This window comes from Suricata suricatta, chromosome 4 (assembly GCF_006229205.1).
Source record: "Suricata suricatta isolate VVHF042 chromosome 4, meerkat_22Aug2017_6uvM2_HiC, whole genome shotgun sequence".
In the NCBI taxonomy this organism is placed as follows: Eukaryota; Metazoa; Chordata; class Mammalia; order Carnivora; family Herpestidae; genus Suricata; species Suricata suricatta.
In genome coordinates, this window is record NC_043703.1 from 53173053 (window position 1) to 53191681 (window position 18629).

The 18629-nt window shown below is 43.5% G+C and overlaps 1 long non-coding RNA gene across 1 annotated transcript; it reads left to right on the top strand.

The window, feature by feature from the left end:
- The first annotated feature begins 8604 nt into the window (after nucleotides 1-8604).
- LOC115290523 lies at nucleotides 8605-12600 on the top strand. Its single transcript, XR_003908166.1, has 3 exons — nucleotides 8605-8747; nucleotides 10394-10435; nucleotides 12162-12600. It is a non-coding gene; the product is annotated as an uncharacterized LOC115290523 (long non-coding RNA).
- The last annotated feature ends 6029 nt before the right edge of the window (nucleotides 12601-18629 follow it).

Below are 18629 nucleotides of genomic sequence, written 5' to 3' on the forward strand. Positions count from 1 at the left end.
ACACACACACACACACAATGGAGTATTACATGGCAATGAGAAAGAATGAAATATGGCCATTTGTAGGAAAGTGGATGGACCTTGAGGGTGTCATGCTAAGTGAAATAAGTCAGGCAGAGAAGGACAGAAACCATATGTTTACACTCATAGGTCTGGCAGGAAAGCAGGAGAAACCTGATGGAGGACCAAGGGGAGGGGAAGGGGGAAAGAGAGTTGGGGAGAGAAAGGGATGCAAAACTTGAGAGACTGTTGAATGCTGAAAATGAACTGAGGGTTGAAGGGAAAGGGGGAGGGGGGACGAGGGGTGGTGGTGATGGAGGAGGGCACTTATGGGGAAGAGCACTGGGTGTTATATGGAAACCAATTTGACAATAAACTATTTTTAAAATAAATAAATAAATAAATAAAAAATAAAACAAGGATCCATTTTCCTGTCTTTACCGCAGCCTGTCACTTCTTCATCTCTTAGTCCTCTGAAGTTAAAACCTGCCATTCACCTGTATTTTGAGTCTCAAGATTTTGTTTGCCCGTATTCTATTCTGCCATAGTGCCAGAATTTCCTTTTCCTGACCCTCCACATTCATATTTCCTAAAACTTGCAGCACTTCCCTACCTCCCATTTTGAAGTGTCTCTCTTTCTCACCATGTCCTTGTTAGAATGGCCATTTTCTCTTTGTATTTCATCATCCTAAAAGCCAAAAGCATTGTGTATTTGATATATACACATTGTTCACCTGTCTCTTACTATGAGTATAAACTCCTTGATGCCAGGATATATGGCACATGTACCTTTGTGTCAATTGGCCTAGCCCAGTGTCTGGTGCTATGCATGGTTCATACAGCTGACTGACTGAATGTTCTCATATAGAGAAAGCACAGTCCTGAAAGAGTAGGGATGATACACTTTGATGGTGGAGAAGGGGAAGTAATTGGGAGCCAAGTGGATGGATCAAGCCTCCTGTGGGTTGACATGATGATGCCCGGCACAGTATCAGGATACTGGGGTCACTTTGGGGTGGGAAGAGAGAATGGGGGAAATAATTCCCAATAGACTCTGAAAAATGCTTTGCAGTGGTGATCCCTATGCCCCAGGCACTTTACCTGGCAGTTCAGGAATCTTCCTGGGAGTTCCAAAAAATTCTAGAATCTAGAGGAACTACATAGGCAGATATTACATTTGTGTCTGGGCCTATCACTGTAGTCTCCCATTATAATCTCCACACCAGCTAAGACCACAGCCTTTGTGTGATTTCAATCCTGGCAGCCCCTGCAGAATGCTTCCTTAAGTGTCCAGAGAATGTTGGATGACCCATAGACGAGGTTCTTTGACATTGAAATAGTCTTTAAACCTGGCAGCAGCTTCAAATGAATTTTAACTAAGTCTTGGAAAAGCAGTTCCAGTCAGACTGTAATCATGGAATTCACATTCCACTATCCCCAAGATGTCACAGCCTCTTCCTGGATATGCTTCTAAAAGTCAGGAACATGTTTACATGGGAGAGAATGCTGAGTGAAGGAGGCTGAGCACCGGCTATCAAAAGGGTCCCAAAGGTGCTTCCCAATGGAGGCCTTGTTTTCATGCTAATTTATTGTGCATTTTAAAGTCAGCTCCCTCATACTCTCAACTACCACATCCTCATTCTTAAATCAGTTAGAGTCAAGCTAATTAATACAACAGAACTGCAGCCTTCTCATCTAAAACAAACCCTCTAAATGAACCAAGGAAGCCACAATAAGAGAGTCCAGACTTGCCAGAGGAGGTCATTATGCTCAGCAGTAAAAAGCAGGGGAAACTGTAAGATGTATAAAGATACAAAGATATATTTATAACACATGTAAAATGATAAGCAACGTCTCTTGAACATCTGTTAGGTGCCAGGCACTTTTTAGACATTATCTCATTCAACTACACATAACCCTACAAGACAAACATCATTAACCCCATTTCACAAATAAGAAAATTGGACTCTCAAAGAAGCCAAGCATTTTGGCTAGGATTTCTCAGCTTGAAAGTAAGGGAGCCAAGATACAAACCCAAGTCTTCCTGATTTCAATTCAGTGCCTGTTAGGCTGTACCATTCATTTCCCACACACATAGGAAACCAAGAAACCCACACAGAGTGTCATCTCCTCTAAGGCACAGTCAGAAAACAGGAACTCCACTACTATTTTAACAGAGAGAAGTTACTCTAGAGAATTGTTTAGACAGGTATTGGGGCACTAAAAAGACAAACAGGGAACCCCGAGGTATAAGGAAAGCTGGTAAATGCAGGAAGTAGCAAACGAGCACCACTAGGGCTGCAAGAACACAGAGAGGGGACTGGGGGAAGACCCTAGAGCTTAGAGAAGGCCTGGGGAGATACGCCTCAGACTTAGGAGGAGGCACCGCCTGTCTGGGCCGGTCCCTCAGAGCACGCATGTGCAACGGCTCTTCTGAAAGAGGCTGGAGACTGCAACTAACTGGAAGTGTGCTGCTTCCGCGTGAAAAGTCCCTGATGGGGATGCTGACAGGACAAGCAAGCAAACAGAAAGGGCAAGTAACTTCTCCCCTCCCTGCCTCCCCGCAGGCCTGCTAATTGGCAAAGGAGACAGGTCCTTAGAAGAGCCCCAGGCCCAGCCCAGGGGAACAGAGCACAGGAGGAGGGTTTGGAGCGGAGAGAGAATAGCTTCCTAACCAGCAAAAGCGGGTTCTGTGTAAGCACCAGTGCGAGTGACTCAGGGTAAGGGAGATAATTACCACTATCATATCAGCTGCCATTACTGGGTATCTACTATGTGACATTCACTGTGTTCCATCCTTTCCACACATTCACTCCTTTGGTCCCCACGATCTATGAAGTGGGTACTACTGTCTTACCAATTTCAGTAATGCAGAAGCTAATATTTAGAGATGCTAAGAGCCATGTAAAAAAACAGTAATGAAGAAGAGAGGCCACAACTCATAACGAAGTCTGTCCAGATGCTAAAACTCTGCTATAAGCGCCCATATTTGCTTGCTGCAGCTGCTTGGGTGGCTGAAAGCAAGAAAATTTTATTCTCTTATAGTTGGAATCCAGTTTAAAGTTGAGTTGTTTTCAGGGCCTGCTGCCTCTGAAATCCCTAAGAGAGAATCCTTCCTTGCCTCTTCCAGCTTCTGGTGGCCCCAGATGCTCACTGGTTTGTGGCTCCATCACCACCATCTCTGCCTGTCTTGAAAAAGCTTTCTTCCCTCTGTGTGTCCATGTCTTCTCTTTTATCTCTTATAGAGACATTTGTCACTGAATTTAGAGCCTACCCAGGTAATCTAGAATAATCTCATCTAAAGCCCTTTAATTTAGGGGCACCTGGGTGGCTCAGTCGGTTAAGCATCCAACTCTTGGTTTTGGCTCAGGTCATGATCTCACAGTTCGAGATCCATGTCTGGCTCCATGCTGACAACACAGAGCTTGGTTGAGATTCTCTGTCTCCCTCTCTCTCTGCCCCTCCCCCCCTTGCACTGTCTCGGTCTTTCTCAAAATAAACAAACTTAATTTAAAAAATCTTTAACTTAATTACATCTGCAAAGATGCTTTTTCCAAATAATGTTCATAGGTTAGGATGTAGACATATCAATTTGGGGACCACAATTCAACCACTACACCACCATACCATGTAAAATTTATTCTTTACTTTTGAAAAGCCTGTTTGCAAAACCATTTAAAATGAAAACTGTATCTTGAGTCATTTTCAGATTTTAAAACATTTTGTGCTGTATGTAGTACTTTTAATATTTGGTGTTCCTACTTCCTTAAGCTTTTTTCTCTTCCTAAAGACAAATACACAGTGACATCTTCTGCAGCTCCTATCATACGGAACAGCCATCCTGTATGTCTTTGCCTCATCAACTCTTGTTCTCATTTCAAATCTCATCTGGAAATTTCCTCCGTCCTCTATATTCCCTCCTTGACTGCTTTCTTTGACTTGGGCTTTTGTTCCCACTCACTTATGCAATCCCAGAATTCAGTGAACACTCCTGGTCAAACGAGTATTATTTTAGATGAGAGTGCTTCCTCAACCACCAGGTGGAAGGCTCCCAAACTTTCCATCACTGGCTCCAACAGAAGCCCATCCTCCTTCCCCAAGCCTCTGCTCCACATCCCAGCCTTGGGAAGGGAACCTTCCCATGAGTGTCCTCTCCTTGGAAGGACTGAGTGATCCATTTTGCAATTCACCTGGTTGACGACATAGTTTAAAAATCAATGTACCTTGGAGATGTGCTTCTTCTGTGTGTGAAGGGCAAAAAGATTTCTCAAAGCAAGCAGATATGAGAAAAGAAAGGTATACTGTGCCCTTTTGCTCAGTAAAATATGTGAGCTGTGGGCCCCTAATTGCATCAGAATTAATAACATGTATTTCATATGCCTGATTTAAAAGAAGAAATACTTTTCTCTCTCATGGAAATATGTCAGACCCACCTTTATTAAAGTCTGGCATATTTGCTAGTGAAGATTTCCAGCATACCAAACTACTATATCCTTTAAATTTAATTCTGGAGTTCATAAATTTTGCTCCCTAGAAGAAAAGAAGATGAATATTAGAAAGCAAAATCTTGAAACTCATCCAAGGTTTTTCAAGTGTCTCAATACCAAAATCATTGCTATCTGTTTAAAATTTAATTTTCAAAAAGTATTTCCTGCCTCCACAGACATGGATATTGATGTTACTGCATCATTTCTTCCTCTTTCCCCGCAACATTCTTGGAAACATTTCTTCCACAGGTGAGGTATGTTTTTGGCATTCATCAAGATAATTCCTCACATTTCATTTATTTTCCTCATGTTCTTCCTTATCTGTGGGTTCATATTTCACTTTTTTTTCCCCAAGGCAGTGGATAGAAAAAGCAAATGGATTATTTCAGACATACCACTCCTCTCCTTTATGACCAGGAAAGAACCAAACTTTGCCTCTTTCCTCTTTCTTCTTGGTATAATTGGTGGAAAAGTAATCATGCATTTGATCCTCTTCTCAAGTATTTGGGATAATAAGAGTACTTCTCACCTCATGGCGTTACTCTACAACTGTGTCTGTTTTGGGTTCAGAGGGGGAAAGGTGTAAGTATACAAAAGAGAAGATCTTCATGGGGACCTTGGCTAGCAGGTGACCATGGCTTCAAATATTTTCCAACTTATCACTCAAAGCTAGAACACCTCCCAAGCTCCATCAGTATATTCACCTGAGAAGTTAATTGATAAAGTAAGCCATGAACTCTACAGCTTGTTGAAAGTCGGAGCAGAACCTATTTCTAGTTCTGTTTTCCAGAGATCCTGGACCATACAGACATCTGATTCCCTCCCAAAGACCTCAGGTCCTGTAGGAAGTAGTAGTTGGCCAGTCAACCACAAACAAGCTTGCATTCAGCCTTGCATCTTCCAGTAACTGCAAATTTCATAGTCCTTATATAGTTCCTCCAAGAGGCAAAGGGGGAAGTCAAAATCTTAGCTCTCCTTTTGTTAGCTGCCTGGTTTTCTGCTCACAGCCTGGCTACCTCTTCCACAGCAAGTATCTTGTCTCCAGCTCTAACCATACCAACCTGTCACTGCTGTAGGTGTAACAAGGTATGAATGGGTAGTTTGTGGTTTCTGTAGCATGTTGTAAGGTAAAAATGGGAAAGAGAGAGAGTCAGAGAGAGAGACAGACAGAGAGAGAAAGGATATTCTTTGTTCCTCACTTGGACCAAACTTTTATTCCTTATGGTTTCCCCACCTGAAATGCCTCCCTGTCTCCTCCACCTGGGATATCTTAACATCTTTCAAGGATATTCAACAAATGTCTGTTGACAGTAAGATGTATTAGCTTTTAGTTAAAAAAAAAAATACTGCAGGTTTGTGAGAAAAAGCAGGAAGATGTGGGTGTATAATTGTCAGCAGGAAAGTGGGACAGGGTGGTGTGGCCACAGATTTTATTTAGGCTTTTGTTATGTTTATGGGATTCAAGAGTTCCATACAGAAACCTCTGATCAGACACACAGAAAAGAGAAGGCCATGCAAAGATGGGTCAGACACTGGGTGATACAGCTACAGAGCAAGGAACACCAGGATCCGCCAGAAGCCAGGAGAGAAGGTGGACCAAACTCCCCCTCAGAGCCTCCAAGAAGAACCGACCTTGCCAACACCTTAATTTCAGACTTGTAGCCTCCTGAACTGTGAGAGAATACATGTCTATTGGTTTAAACCACCAAGCCTGTAGTCATCTGTTATGGTAGCCCTCGAAAACGCATACAGACTTTTGCCCAGAGGGTGAGAAAGTGTCGGTTTAACGAGTACCAGGGGATATGGATTCATTATGACTTCTAATGGATTTAATACAATTTCTCAAAAAAAATTTAATGAACACCAATTATGTGCCAGTCCCTGTGCTCTGTATTTAGTCCAGTGGAAGCCATAAACCAATAATCATGCTAGTGAATGCCTAATTACCCAGGAGATGAGCAGTCTGGAGGAAAGGAGCAGGGTTTACGAGTGAACACAGTGAAGGAAACCAACCTGGAGTGAGGAGTCAGCAGTTCTCTGAAGACACGACTGGGAAAGCACAGGAGTCAGGGAGGAAAGGGCTGTGGCCCTCTTCTTCCTGATCAACATCAAATGGGGAAGTGGTTGCTTTCCTGGTCGAAGGGAATGCACCTTCTCATGCTTTAAATGATGTCTTGTGAGCTTCTGGATACCTTGGTGGTTAACCAAACAGAGTTTGGGATTACCAATCTGAGTAACAGACAATGGAGAAAAGGTTTATACTTTTTTTAGCCAGTAGATTCAGTCCCCTCCTGCATCTTTATTGTCATCTGTCCTCAATGTTAAGTGTTTTCCTTGGATACAAAGAGATGTACTGGGGGGGGGGGGCAGAGGGAGATGGTAAAAATATTTAAGTAAATTTTAGAAAAAGTTTATTAAACAAAAGAGGTGAGTTTTTCTGCAAGGCTTCTTATAACCCTTTGTATGCCAATCTGCACTGTGCAGCTCCACAAGAGTGATATGATGTGCAACACCCCCTGAATTTTTGGGCCCAGCATCCTTCCATCGCAGAGCAGCTCATAGAACTAGCATTTCATTTCACACATTTTGAGGAACACTATCTCAAGGCAACTGTTGGGTTCCACAAAAGTTTGATTTCCATTTTCCTTCTCTTCCCTTTCTTCCAAAGTGCCTCTTAAGAATCCCAGAACAAAGTTGAGCATCCCATCCCCAGGAGGGTCTAACTGATCATCACAAGGACAGTTAGAACCCCAGGTTGGTCCTCACTGAAACGTGAGGACATGTGGCCACGTCCATAAATGAAAGACATCTTCTAGGTGATAAACGTAAAAGGAAAAAAGTCTAAGCAGGACACTTGCACCTTTCTGACTGCTGGCTTGTCCACACACCCTTGACCATGTACTGTTGACTACTACTCTTGTAAGTAGAGGGTGCACAAAGGTGCTGGTAGAAATATGGGTAACAGGATCTGGTGACTGGACATTCCCTCAGCAAAAGTCAAACCAGTCTCCAGGCAGAATGGGCTGTGACTGACACCTGTTTTCTATGTGATCTAATATCTCTTAACATTGTTCTGTTTCATCCTGGGATATACAATTACAAGCATTAAAGTCAAAGAAGCAAAAAGCATTATACAATTCCATAACCATAGCAATAGATACGCACTATTATATGTCCTGACCCATTTCAGTTCCCCTAACAGTCTTTTAAATGTGCACATTTCCATACATGCTCCATCAGTGATGCATCACTCTTTTGCACTCTCTAACAAGTCATAGAATTGCCGTGCTGCAGTACTTCCATTTGCAACTGGGGGAAACAGCTTTATTGCTGTGGCATGTTCAAGGCATCTGACCATAAAGTGCTGTGGAATTGTCATGTGCATGTACGTGTGTGTGTGTGTGTGTGTGTGTGTGTGTGTGTGATTATATATGTTTTAATAGTACTATGCGGAAGCAGCCTAGTCTAACAACAAAGATGAACTACAAGGAGCATCAGCCGAGTCAGAGTCCATCTGAATCTTGGAAATTGTTGCAACTTCTTGCATTAAAACTTGAGCAACACGGGCTTCCTCAGAGAGTGTGCCACTTGTTTAAGGGTAGCGCAGGAAAGACGTGGACTTTAGGTTTGAATTTTGGATGTGCAACTGGTGGTTGCACATAGCCAGGTGACTGTGGTCAACTCTCTCCTCTGTAAAATGAAGATAAAGATACTACCTTATAGATATTTGTCAGGAGTAAAGATAAGCATGCAAAATCCTTGGAATATAGCAGATATCCAATAAATAGAAGCTATTAAACCTCCCCTATATTTATTGCATCCTATTTGCAAGCCAATCCCACTTCCCATACCTCCCCTTCCTCCACTAACTCAAGGTTTTCTACTGATGGGGAAGTCAGTAGGGCAGCCAGGTTCACCAGAAGTTGCCTTTTCGGCTCTACCCTCTGCATGGTTCATTCATTCATTAATTTAGAAAGTATTTTTTGAGCACCTACCACATACCATGTACTAGATCTGGTCCCCAGTTGCTTTCCAGCATTACCAATGTCTGCTGTTTAACCAGACCCACCTGACCCCTCACATTCTCCTTTCTACACTGTTCCCAGGTGCAGGCTCAACCCTGAACCTCCCTCAGGTCACCTGAGACAGTAGTGCTGACTGTGCACTACACAACTTTTGGGGCAGCATCCAGACCATACCTCTGCCTTCTTGATTGTCTTCCCTGCCTATATACACCTAAAGGATCTTTCCGAGATTATGGTAATGAGCATAATTTGCACAGTAAAATTCAAGAACCAAACCGGGGACAATAGGGAAAGGAGAAAAGATTCCTTTTGAGTGTAAGACCTGGCTCCTCCGGTCGTGTAGATCTGAATCCTGGCTTGGAAGGCACAGGCCTTATTAACAGAATTCATAGCTACAGTCCCAAATATTTACATTCTTCTTTAATGCTCAAGGGAATCTTCTGGAAAATGTTATCATTCCCATTTTACCAATGAAGAAACAAGATCCAAAGGAATTACATAATTTGCCCGAGGTTTCAGAGCCAGTAAGTAGTTGAACTAGGACCAAAACTCAGTTCTTTGGACTTCCATGCCTGTTTCTTCATGAAGATACCCAGATCCAGCAGTGTATCCAATAGAACTTTGTGTGATAATAGAAATGTTCCATATCTGTATTGTTTAATATGGTAGCTACTGGTCCAATGTGGTTATTAAGCACTGTGGCTAGTGTAACTGAGGACCTAAACATTTTTATTTTACTTTTTTAAATTTAATTAATTTAAATATAAATACTCACATGTAGGTACCATATTAAGCCTGAGAGGGCTTCTGGGTCAATCACCTTGTCTTTCCATAGGTACCATCCCCGAGAGCCATCCCTTCCCCCTTCCAAGTCCCAGGCCTGAACTCCTTCAGGAGTTCGCTGTCCCCAGAACCTTTGAAGAGGGAACTGACCCTAGCAATGGTAGAACCCTCAGGCTGCACAAATGGTTTGACAAGAGCTGGTACCAGACGGCCCAGCCTACCCAATGATCACTCATACCCACCAAGGGGCCCTCATTTTCCCCACTGGTCCCATATCTCCAGGTCACAGCTTTGAAGTCAAAGGCAAATTTGTCACTGTTAAGCTATTATCACTGTTGGAAATTAATTGGCTTACCAGCTACCTTTCTGGATCCTAAGAGAGCAGATCCCAGGAATGAGAGACAGGCTTTGAGACAGAAAGAAGAAAGCAAAGCAGCATTGCCTGGGACAGAAGCACAGATAGGAAGTCCCCAGTGGAAGCCAGTCCACTCTTATTTTATTTGGCCAATACAAACTATTAGAAAAAGTGTTTAAAGTAACTGATTTCCAATATTTAAATATAGTGAGGTTTCAAATGAAAACGAGTTTTCCCACTCCTCCCGGAATGAACCTCGGACCCCGTGGTAATGCCCTGTTTCATTAGTATCATTAGCATCCAACACCTAGAGCACTAACAGCTGCCCTGTTGAGACGGACCAGAGCCATCCAGTCCTATCCAGCCCCCACTGCTGGCTCCACACACTCTTCTTTCTCACTTGGCTGACCTGAATGGTATCTGCTGGCATTTGTGGTTGGAATCCCAAAACAGAGTGCAGGCCTGGGCAAGGTGCCTCTATGAGGGGCTGGGAGAATGTAACAGGGCTGGCTTGGTACCAGAGGCCCAGGGGGCAAAGTAGGGGAGAGGATAGGGAAAGGGCACTCAGAGGGAAGGGAGGAGGGAGGGATGGAGGGAGGAAGAGAGGGAGCTGGAGCACACTAAAATGAAATGCCACCTCCACACTCCACCTCCCCCCCCCACCTGCATTGATATGTGCCAGACATTTCTTGGAACGTTTTGATCTCCAGCCCCCAAAGCTTTTTTCTTCTTCCTTTTTACAGCACCTGGAACAATGCCAACCACACCGAAAGAGCTCAAGAAATGTAAGTTGTTCCCAATAAAATGCTCTCAATTCAGAATGCCTGTGTCAGGCCCTCCCCCCACCCAGGGGTTGCTCCCACCTGTCAGGGTCCCCCACTGAGCATTTGTGTATCCTCTCTCCTGCTTCTGCTCACACTGAAGCTCTGTAGTCACTCCCTACTGAGATGGGTTTCTTAACCCCAGGCCTCTGGGCCACTGTGTCGGACCCAAACAAGGAACAGCACAACAGAGGAAGCAGTTCCCTCAGTGTGGGCTCAGAAGCTGGGTAGCCAAGCTGTGACCCACTATGGGATTCTAATGCCTTTCCTCTCCTTCCTTTTGTAGTTCAGACTGTTCACTTGAGATTTTCTCCAGACAGGCAGGAGGGAATCTAAACTCTTTGGAAACCAGGACTATGCATCTTCATTTGTGTGTCCCTACCTTTGGCAGAGTCACTGGCACAGAGAAGCGTTTCTCCAAATATAACTCTGTGGGAGAAAAAGTGAATAGAAGGAGCAAGAACCCCTAGACTAAAGAGGAAATCAAGGACACAGGTTCAAACACTGTTGTGCCTTTTCTACCCATGTTAGCTAATTCACATCATCTGAGTTTCTCTTTCCTGATCTGTGAAAAACAATGATACACCCCCCCTCCATTGCTGCTTGGTGCAATCCTTAGGCAGTCAGAATGTCATATAGCAGTAAGAAGCCTAAACATGTGTAAGAATATTAGCTCCATGATCCCAGTCCTAGGAGCTCATTTTAAGGAACTAATTCAGCAGAAGCAACACTGTTATATGCATCGAGAAGTTTATCTGAGGGTCCTCTGGGTAGTTCAGTTGGTTAAGCATGCACTCTTGACTTCAGCTCAGGTCATTATCTCAGGGTTTGTGAGTTTGAGCTCTGAGTAGGGCTCCACACTAGCAGTGTGGAGCCTGCTTTAGAGCTTCTCTCTTTCTCTCTCTCTCTTTGCCTCCCTCCCTCCCTCCTCAGCTTGCACTCTTTCTTTCAAAAATAAATAAATAAGCATTAAAAAGAGAAGTGTATTTGGAATTACAGTCAATAATGAAATATTTAATGTTATCTAGCTATTCACAATAGGGAAATAATTCCTCATTTTTGGCATTAAAACATGAGAGATTATTTTTCATCAATAAAAATTGATATATACAAAAATGATAGAAATACATGGAATGTATCATCCTCAACGCTACTATTCTTTTAAAAACAAAATGTGTCAGGGGTACCTGGGTGGCTCGGCTGGTTAAGCGCCTGGCTCCTGAGTTCTGTTCATGTCGTGATCTCATAGGTGGTGACTTCGAGCCCCACATCAGGCTATGTGCTGACAGCCCAGACAAAGCCTGCTTGAGATTCTCTTTCCCTTTCTCTGCCTCTATCTCTCTCTCTCTTTCAAAAATAAATAAACATTTATAAAAATAAAAACAAAATCTGTTCATATTCCTCCTCCCCTACTCGAAATTATTCAGTGGTCAAAAACTCCAGAGGTGGCTTTCTGAGTTCATGTTTATGTATATGAGAAACTGCCAAGCCATTCTCCAAAGTGGCTGTACGGTTTTACTTTCCCATCAATAGTGTATGAAAGTTCCAGTTTCTCCACATCCTCACCAGTGCTTATTATGGTCAGTCTCTTTAATTTTAGGCATGTTGATAGGTGTTTACTGGTATTTTGTTGCAGTTTTAATTTGCATTTCATGATGACCAACGATACTAAATGCCTTTTTGTGTTTAGTTTCACACGTTTACAAAAGGATATATGTACATGAATGGCCATAGCAACTTTACAACAGGTCAAAACTGGAAACCCAAATATTCATCAACAGATCACTGAATAAACAAAGTGTGGCATACTCACACAATGGAATTCTACTCAGCAATAAAAAGGAATAAATCTCCAACAACGTGGAAGCATCTCAAAGACATTATGCTGAGTAAAAGAAGGCAGATGTAAAGGGAACATGCTGTATGAGTCTATTAATATGAAATTCTGGCAGATACAGAAGTAATCTATTTTGTCTGAAAAACAAATCAGTGGTTACCTGGAGCTGGGATTGGCCGAGGAAACTGACTGCAAAGAGGAGCAAGGAAATTTGGGGATCGATGGAAATGTTCTCTGTCTCAACTGGGGCAATAGTGACACAGTTCTGTCTGCCAAAACTCACCAACTTAAAATGGGTGCATTTTCTTGTGTTTAACATATACCTCAATAAAGATTTATAAAGAAAAAAGTATTCAATTGTTCTTCATTACATCAGAATGAAGTAAAAGATACTAGTATTACACACAGGTCCTTGATGTTATGACCCCTTTCTGTCCCTCCAACTTTGTTTCCTGTCACCCTATTTATTTCATGTCTCTGTGTCCTTATAAGTGCTCCTCCCGGGTCCAGGCATCCAGACCTCATTCCCTGCCACTTGTAACTTGACTTACACCTACTCATCTTTCAAGATCAACTCAGGCCTGCTTGAACGCTTCTCCAAGGCTGGATCCAAAACCTCTCTGGTATCTTCTCACAGCATCTTGCACATTCCTCTAGTCTGATGTTTTCACTATGGTATGTATCACAGCTAATATTTTTTCTGCCTCCTTTACTGATCTCCAAGCATCTTAAAGCCAGGGTTTGTCCTATTACATTCTTAATCCCTAGCACAGAGTTTCCCACATATTGCTAGTGAATGCTTAATGGATGAATGGATGAATGAACGAACAAATGCCCTATCTACCAATCAGAAGGACCCAGTAAAGATCAGGTAAAATAAGAGGTGAATCCCTGCACTCTATTATTTGGGCATTTGACTTGAACCCATAATATAGTTGTGTGGCTAAGACTAGACCTTCTGAGAACCTCCACCAAGGTACAATCAGTAAAAAGAACTTTGCCAGTCTCTGTCTTGGAATCAGGGTGACAATCATCCCAAGATGAGCTCAGGAGTTCCTTGAGAGGTAATCAAAAGAAGCTTGACTCCGGGAACTCACCAAGCTGACAGGTGGTGGCCACGTTCCTTCTGTGAGGAAGCACACCTCAAACCACAGCCATTCATTTCTATAACATTTTCCACTATTCCATATAATATTTTTTCATTGATATAGGTAACCTAATTATATCTGCACTTCTGAAAACATCTGTTTTAGTTTAATGTATACTCTTTAATTCCTAAAGATTCTGAGCTGCAAATGTTACCAATACCTGTCCAAGTAAACATAAGGCAGCCTTGTCCTCATTCCCAGAGTCTCCTTGGCCATTTTCTTGATGACATAGTGTTGGAGCAGCAGCTTTGCCTGATTGAGATCCATTTTCTTCACCTTCACTGGAGCTCCATCCAGAAACAGCTGGAACTCTGCAACACCTTTCTCCCTCTCATCACCTTGCTGCTTCACCAACATCTCCTCAGCACTCAGTTCCACGCCGTCAATGCCGCCCCCAGCTTGATGAAGAGTGACAACCACCAAGGTGCCATTTTCTTGAATGAAGGAAATGGAGGCATTTTATACCCCACCATCATTCATTGACCCTCTACTTTTGTTTCACAAATGCTCTTCCTTCTGTTTTGGCCAGAATTTATTAGAGAGCCATGCAGCCTCTCCTCCTACACAATGGTCACTGATGGTTTTTTTTATGGCCTGGCACTGAAGGTTAATCTGGCAAAATAAAGGTTAGTGAAAACTCGCCACCAAGTCAGTGCTCAAAGGTGACTCTCTGAAGGGGAGTGGAGGGAAAGGCCAGTGAGAGGGAAGAATCATGTTAAGTACAGAGTTGGGTCCCCTGATTCTTTTTTCAAGTCATGAGGAAGGATTCCTTTGGTCACTTACGTATTCATTCTTTCAATCTGGCTGGCTGTCCCAGAAATGGCCTGACTTCTAATGTGGGCCCAGAGCTCTGGCTCTGTCAGGGATTCCAAAGTTCCCCATCACCACCCCCGGCTTGCCCTGGAGAGTAATGTTTTGTGGAAACTCAGATCCACAGAGAGCTTTAAGATGGTTCTTTTGGGAGAGGGCCAGGCAACAGAATGACCATTATCAGCAATCTGTTCTCTAAAACATCTGAGCCATGGAAACAGACAACGTAAATCTCTCATACTGCAGAAGAGAAATATAAATATCCTAAAATATCCACTGAACCGTGAACCTAAATTTTACACCTGAGGCAAACTGAGAATTGCCATTTTACAAAACACAGCTTAGAAAACAACCCGCACACGTTTTGTAACTTTGGCCGGCCCCAGAGATATTTCTGGCAGCATTTTATGGGTGACTAATACTCAAATTAAAATCAACATGGATTTTCCGAACACAGCCTCTTGGGGGGTGAACAGGAGACCTTCCACCTTTCTACCACAGCTCTTTGCCACATGGGATCCAGGAAGAAGCTCTTTTCTGGACACGCAACAGAGCTTTTAAGATGCCTTGTGAGTATTATCGTCTGATCTAGGCTCGCTCCACTTGGTCTCTCATAGAGGAGGACGAGAGAGCATGTGCAACCTGAGACAGGAAATGCACTCATTGATTCCACAAACATCTGTGGAACTCCTCCTTCCCTGTGGGCACTGGGGAATACCAAGATGACTAAGCCCCAGTTGAATGAGGACAAATAGGAAAACAAATAATTAAAATAATGCAGCTAAGTGCTGAATAAGGTTTGTACCAACAGCCATGGGAACACAAAGAAGGAATAATTAACTCTGACAGAGGGAGACAAGGAAGGTTGTGTAGAGTCACCTTTGAGCTGTCCCTTAACGGATGAGTTGGAACGTTCAGGTGAGAAAGGAGAAGGCAGACACTCCTGCAGGCAGAGACCCACAGACAGAAAGGCATGGAGGCACAAAGCCCGACGAGAAGTGTGGTGTGTGAGTACAGGGCAGGGCAGAGTGAGCTGATACATGGGTTGGGAGCAGATGTGTAGGCATGTGTGTAACACTAAAGGATCCAGACTTAAGGCCCCTGGGTGGCTCAGTCAGTTAAGTGTCCAACTTTGGCTTAGGTCATGATCTCATGATTCGTGGTTTTGAGCCCCATATCGAGCTCTGTGCTGACAGCTCAGAACCTAGAGATTCTGTGTCTCTGTCTCTTTCTCTGTCCCTCCCCTGCTTGCATTCTGTCTCTGTCTCTCTCTCTCTCTCTCAAAAATTAATAAACATTAAAAAAAATTTTAAGGAGGCATACTTAATTTTTCAGGTGAGACGGATTTTAGGTGTAAGTATGATTTATCAGACTTTACAAAAATATATCAGGCAGCTAACAATGTGGCACAGGGAGAAGGAAGGTCAGAGGCTCATACCATAGCCCAACTAAAAGAAAATAAAAGCTAAAATAAGTTAATTGTGGGGGAAATGGGGAGGGGAGCCAGGCATGTGGCCTTTGGAAAATGGAGCCAATAGCACTTGGTAGCTAATGAGATATGGAGAGTGAGGTGGGAAGGGAGTCAAGGGGGATTCTGAGGTTACCAACTTGGCCATGATGACGGTGGCAACTGAGCTTGGAAATTGAATACAAGAGGCTGAAACGCAGAGAAATTAGTCTTTGCTCATCCAGAATGTTTAGTGCGTAGTAATAGGATGTGGAACAGCCTAGGTAAAGGCAGTTGCTTTCATATAGACATAATTTTTAAATCAAGTGCTATAAAATTAATATGTTCTTTTATTGTGGGTGGTGTTAGACACACATCCTTCAGGGACACAAATGAATATAGTGCTGATGTAAGGCCATTCCCTGTCCCAGGCCATGCTCCAGGGGTAACTGGTGGTGAAAGCAAGAGCCAGGCAGGAAGGACCTCTGTCTTTCTCCCCGTTTCCATATGTGTTGAGTGCCTAAGGTACAGAGGGCATGAGGGAGACGTGGTGAGCTGAGAGATCAGGCCCCGGGTGACCACTTGGGATGCCCACGAGCAACTGGGGTGCAGTTAGGTGCAGTATTTGCCCTGAGGCAGATTGCAAGGGCTGGGGGGGGGGGGACGCGGGGAGGAGAAACGCACTGCAAGAATGGCCATGGGACCTCAGAATTACTTCACTTCCTTCTCCCTCCAGTATGAGCAGCCCCAAAAAATGGCAGCTAGGAGGTTGATGATCACACTGTGTAATTGGCCACCCTGGTTGACCACGTCCCACGGACAACCTGGTCTGTGAGTAAAGGGCGGTCCTTGCCATGTAGGAAGCTTCAGTCCAAGGATGGAAAATATAAGTGTTCACGTGCAATGAGGGGGGCACAGGAGGTTGAAACCAGAGATTAGGAGAGGTTGAGGAGATGTCCATCAGAGTCCTTCTGAAAAGAGAGACTTCCTGAAAGCTATGAGCTTCTTCTTGCATGAGGAACAGGGAAGACATTGCAGGGTTAAAGCACTAGGTTGGCTCAGACCTGAGAGAGATGTGCCACCTTCCTAATGGAAGATGAGGCTGAAGGGGCACAGGGCAGTAAGATTGCTGAGGACCTGAAGCAGGAGGCAGAGTAGCCAATGGGGAGCCATTCAAGTTCAACAGAGGTTCAACTTTGGGGAATGATCATTTTAGCAGTCGTTTCTGAGATATACAGGCTGGGAAAAAATGAAAGACAAGATCTGCTAGGAGACCAGTGGAATACAAAGTAGGAATCTGACTTTTATGAAGGCAAACACTGAACTGCAATATGTTTACATAATCTTAAACGACCAGGATTATTACTCTACAGTTTGGTGAACGTGAAGCGCAAAGATTTAAGAAACATGCCCTTGTAGGTGGCAGAGCTGATTTATAGCTGAGTCTGTTGGACTTCCAAGCCTGTGTTCCCCTGTCCTGTATAGGAGGCGGGTACCGGTAAGCGTGGAAGGTACAGTGATTTCCAGCCCCTGCCGACTATTAGATTCACCTGGGGAGCTTTGCAAAATCACGATGCCCAGGCTGCACCCCAGAACAATTAAATCAGGATCTCTGAGAGTGGAACCCAGACATCAGTATTTATGTAAAGCTCCCAGTATGCACCTGACTTTGAAAACCACTGCTGTGAGAGATGTTGCAAAGGAAGAATCTATAATAATTGCTAGCAAACGTGAAGACTGCAACTGAAGGAGGAAATAAGGTAACTTTAAGATTTTTAACTTGGGGGGGGCCTGGGTGGCTCAGTCAGTTAAGTGTCCGGCTTCAGCTCAGGTCATGATCTCACGGTTCGAGAGTTTGAGCCCTGTGATGGGCTCTGTGCTGACAGCTAGCTCAGAGCCTGGAGCCTGCTTCCGATTCTGTATCTCCCTCTCTCTCTGACCCTCCCCTGCTCATGCTGTCTCTCTCTGTCTCTTAAAAATAAATAAAAAAACATTAAATAAAAAATTAAAAATAAAAAAAATTAAGATTTTTAACTTGGATAAAGTCTGAAAGAGGCACAAGTGGGGAAACAAAGAATTTATTTTTAGAGTCCTTTACGTTACCCTTCTAGTGTGAGGCCCAGATGGGAAGGTCCAGGTGATGCTTGGCCTCAGGGGCTTCTGAGAAGAGAGGATATTGGGCCGAGCACCTCAGCGCAGTGGTGGGCCGGGGCCAGCCCAGACCAGCTTCAGAGAGCCAACTGCTTCGTTTTCCAAAATTTTGCAAGCCAGTTATTAACACGGCCATCATTAAAATCAAGTCATAAAACTTATACTTAAATAATCTTAAATGCAAATGTAATATAGTCTCAAAACTCATCCCTTCCTAATTACTTTACCATGCTTTACTGTCATCTGTGCTCTTGAGGTTAGTACCTCTGTTTTATCTGTATGGTGAGAAACGCATATACTGGTATCTTATGTGGATCTCTCCCCAACTCCATATTAGTCATGTCAATAGCTTGAAATTGGCCATGATGAAGAGTATTTTCTTCATGAAAACTGGCAGAAACCATAAATTAGGACTGGCCCCTTCCCCAAATAGCCAGTTGCTAATTTGCCAGCACACCATTATCTGCAACCATGTGATGATCTGGGCAGAAAAGCCCATGTGTGAGCACGCTCCAAGAGCCTCAGGAAGGTGAACCGAAAAGAATAAGGTAGAAACTAAGACCCCACTGATGCGGGGGAGAAATCAATGCCAGAAATATTTTTTCATATTGACTGATATTTCCCCACACACAAGCTCTTTGCACTACTCAGGTCCTTTGGGATCACTGTGACTCCAAATAAACCTGTTTCATTTAGCCCCATGAATAAGAAACTTCTAGTCAGAGAAGATATATTTTATATGCACACATAAAAATACTCTGTTTA